The following is a 4726-nucleotide window of genomic DNA, read 5'->3' on the forward strand; positions in this document are numbered from 1 at the left end:
CTTGAAGGCCTGTGGTACATAGCCGATCATTAGAGATAGGTTGATCATATTTAAGATCGAAGAATTAATTAATGGCAGGACTTCTTTGAGCAGTTTTGTAGGAATGGGGTCTAAAAGACACGTTGATGGTTTGGAGGAAGTAATTATTGAAGTTAACTCAGAAAGATCAATTGGAGAAAAAGAGTCTAACTTAACATCAATGGTACTAAGAGTAGCTGTAGATAATATTACATCTGTGGGATGATTACTGGTAATTTTTTCTCTAATGATAAAAATTTTATTTGTGAAGAAGTTCATGAAGTCATTACTAGTTAACGTTAAAGGGATGGTTGGCTCAAAAGAGCTCTGACTTTTTGTCAGCCTGGCTACAGTGCTGAAGAGAAACCTGGGGTTGTTCTTATTTTCTTCAATCAGTGACGAATAGTAAGATGTTCTGGCTTTGCGGAGGGCTTTCTTATAAAGCAGCAAACTATTTCTCCAGGCTAAATGATGATCCTCTAAATTTGTGACACGCCATTTCCTCTCCAGATTACGAGTCATCTGCTTTAGGGTACGTGTTTGAGAATTATACCACGGAGTCAGGTACTTCTGATTAGAGACCTTAGTTTTCACTGGAGCTACAGTATCCAGAGTCGTACGTAGTGAGGAGGTGAAATTATTAACAAGATAATCGACCTCTGTTGGGGTAGCGTTCAGATAGCTGCTCTGCTCTGTGTTGGTACAGGGCATTGAAGATGATAACAGTGGGTGGATTATATTCTTAAACTTAGTTACAGCACTTTCAGAAAGACATCTACTTTGATAAAGTCTACTCTTCACCGCTGTGTAATCAATTATTGTAAAAGTAAATGTTATCAGGAAATGATCAGACAGGAGAGGGTTTTCAGGAAACACTGTTAAATGTTCAGTTTCTATGCCATATGTTAAAACAAGATCTAGAGTGTGATTAAAGTGGTGGGTGGGTTCTTTTACATTTTGAGAGAAGCCAATTGAGTCTAATAACAGATTAAATGCCATGTTGAGGCTGTCATTTTTAGCATCTACATGGATGTTAAAATCACCCACAATAATTATTTTATCTGAGCTCAGAACTAAATTAGATATAAAGTCTGAGAAATCAGACAGAAACTCTGTGTAAGGCCCAGGTGGACGATAGATGATAACAAGTAAGACAAAATCACAAGATAATACTATCCAGAGTAAGAATATGGTTAGTCAGGCGAAGTACAATAACCTTGGTTTTATCTGAATTTTATCAAGATCTTAATGTTTTTAAGACATTCTTGCAGTTTAACTAATTGATGTGAGTCATCTGGCTTCATGGATAGATAAAGCTGGGTATCATTTGCATAGCAATGAAAATGTTTGCAATGCCTTCTAATAATACTGCCTAAGGGAAGCATCTATAATCTAAATAGAACTGGTCCTAGCATGGAACCCTGTAGAACTCCACAATCAATCTTAATGTGTGAAGAAGACTCTCCATTTACATAAACAAATTGGAGAGAGTTACATAGATATCATTCAAACCAGTGAAACACAGTACCTTTAACCATGGCATGTTCTAATCTCTGTAAAAAAAAAAAGAAGCTTAAATACAGCTACATAATACAGCTTAAAGGCCTGTGGTACGTAACCCATTACCATAGATAGATTCATTTCATTTAGGATTGAAGCATTAATTAATGTTAGGACTTCTTTGAGGAGTCTGATAGGAATGGCGTTTTAAAGACACGTTGATGGTTTGGAGGAAGTGATTGGTAAAGTGGACTCAGAAGTACAACATGGATACAAACGAATAGTCAGCTCAACAGACCTCTGACTGTTTGTTAGCCTAGCTACAGTGCTGGGGTTGAGAAATCTGGGGTTGTTCTTTTACTTCAAGGTTTTTGTTGTTGAGCTTTAGTATTGTTGTATTATGGAAGCTCTCGTCGTCACGGAGGTCTGGATTCCTGTTTAGTTTTCATGATATTTTCTCTGTCTTAAGCGTTACTTCGAGTCTTTGAATTCCTGTTCAGTATTTATGAAGTTTTAATGCCTTTGAAAAAGACTTATTGTTCTCGTGTTTGGTTTAGATTCTTTGGTCTGTATTCAGCTTCAGGTTAGCTTTTGCGCTTGTTTTTTGCAAAGGTGTATTTTCCTCAGTGTTTCACTGCCAATTCTTTCAGCAGTCTCTTCTTTCTGCACTTGTGTCCCATTCAACCAGCTGTCCTTTATCCCTAATCAGCCTTCTGTGTGTACATACTTCAGTCATCCTTGTGTCTATTGTTTGTCTGTATCATGAGTCCTCTGAGCTCCTTTGCATGTGTTTCCTGATTACGCTTTGCTTTTGGATGATAGTTTTGTTGTTTTATGTTTAGTTTAGGTCTTCAATCAGCCACAATAATGGGTCACTTTTTGTTTAGTATTCTGCCTGCAGTATTCCACATTTGATTCCTCCCCTGTAAAATCCACACACTAACCATGCTGAACCTGTACAGTAAATTGCTGTGTCTGTTTGCTGAGATGATATGAAACCAAAACCTTGTTATCTGTTAACCCATAAGAAGTATTAACAGCCTGACAATGATCATATTGATAACAATATTAATGGTAATCATTTTAATGCACACTTTAAAGCACTGGTACAATGCTTTGAATAAAACATACATTAATGAATTTTACAAACACACAGTCAAACATACAGTCATCCATTTGCTCATACGTAACTCATATTACATTATATGTAAACTATAACCTGAAATATTGGGTGAAATATTAACAAATAGCTAATCTTTAAAAATTAGCTTTCAGCAGCTGTTTAAAACAAAACACAGATTCAGTCAACCTGAGAGACTGAAGAAGATTTCCTGAGTTTCAGTGCAACAACCTAAAAAGAGTGGGCCCTTTTGAATTTAACCTCCTAAGACCCGAACTCTTCCAAGGCATGTATTTTTAATTTCTCTTTGATATTTCGGCTGATTGGGACCTGATGAATGTAAAAACAAAGAATTACCAGATTTATTTATTTTTTTTACCTAATTTTTGTTTCTAAGAAGAATGAGAGCCACATTTGAGGATATTCATTTAAAATTTTGATAGAACAGTAGCAGTATAATGTCGTCGTAAGTGGATATCAGGCCCTTGTAGAGCAAAATTTAGTATTTTGGTCTAAATAACCCAAAATGTGGTGTCCACATATTTGGACGCCAGGACCTAGGAGGTTAAAGTAAGAATGTGGAACAGTTAAAAGACCCCCATTAAATGACTGGAGAAGCGGATTCAGGTGTGATATGTAAACAAGGGCTTGGCCATGTATACCGTAGGTTTAAAGTAATTGATGAATTAACCCAATCTTTAAATGAATTTCGCTAGTTTTTGTGCATTCTGGTTCAGCTGAAGATAAGTTACAGAAGACTGAGAGATATGTGAGAAAGGCGAGTTACAATAATTGAGATGAGACAAAGTTCTACATTTATAGAATTTTTAGGACATTACATCTAAAAATTCTTTGTCTCAAAGAAAATTTGAGTCAAAAGGAAATTACTAAAAATAATGAAGCATTCGCTGAGGTAAGAGACTTTTGAGGTTTGTTAGACTTACCTGAAAAGTACAGCTGTGAATTGTCAGCAATGCAAGGAGATGACTTTAAAGCTGTTTAGTAGATAACTCAGCAGATAACATATATATGGGAAACGTATATACATTATATACATTTGTATTAAGATCTATGTTTATCCATTTTAACTTTTATGTTTTGTATTCACCTCACTGATGGTTTTGAATGTTTATTTGCATGTAATGTTGCTCATGCACAAAAGCAAATTTAGATATTTCCTCCCAAGATATTTGCATAAAACTACAGCAGGCATGCAAGTAAGCTCTTTTTAAATATTAATTTAAACACATTTTATATCAGCTTTTTTGTTCATATTTGCATATTTTGGATTCATGTTTTCAAACAATATGAATATTTTCATGTTCATATAAATATGAAAATCTTTTTGGGGAAATCTTTAGTAACAGGAGTTTGAAAAACATGTAGCCATTTAAAAAAAATCTATATGTATCGCTTAAATATCTTATAACTACTTACAACTACTGTATGAAAGGGTTGAAAAGAGAAAATTGATATTTGGTGTGCCTGATTAAATGCATTAAAAACACAGACATATTTCCAGTTGTTAAGCTGATATCTATACCAATAAAAACTTTCTGGCCACCCGATATGCCTCCTTTAATTTCCATGTAAAGCCAGTGTGAATTCAAATGAAACTAAAATGAGGTGATAGGGTGATTACTGTTCTGCTTACTGTTTATTTGAATTATTAAAATTATGACAAGCAGTAAGGCGTTGAGTTAAAAATGAAAAAGCAGCAACAACAACAAAAATAAATTTGTTGAATTGATACATTCTTTAATTCTTTCTTTTAACTTAACTGGCTGCAGGTTCTTAAATGTTCTTAAATGTTAAGCTGGAGTGTCGGAGTCATATTACTTCAAGGACTCATACAGCCCAATTTGATCTCAAGTGGGTCAGATCATTAAAGCCATTTCATAATGAACTGTCAGTCTGCCTGTCTCTCCACTCTCTGCTCTCTCTTTCTCTTCTCGGTTTGTGTGCATGAGGGCGTGTGAGTGCATAATTCTGATTCTGCTTCAGCATTTCAAAGGCGGAGTCTCATTCTGGTTCCTGCTCGTTTCCCCTGCCTGTGGCACCTGGAAGCAGTCAATTACCCCCCCCCCC

Source organism: Haplochromis burtoni, unplaced genomic scaffold (assembly GCF_018398535.1).
Source record: "Haplochromis burtoni strain Fernald_Lab_line unplaced genomic scaffold, NCSU_Asbu1 Contig_378, whole genome shotgun sequence".
Lineage (NCBI taxonomy): Eukaryota > Metazoa > Chordata > Actinopteri > Cichliformes > Cichlidae > Haplochromis > Haplochromis burtoni.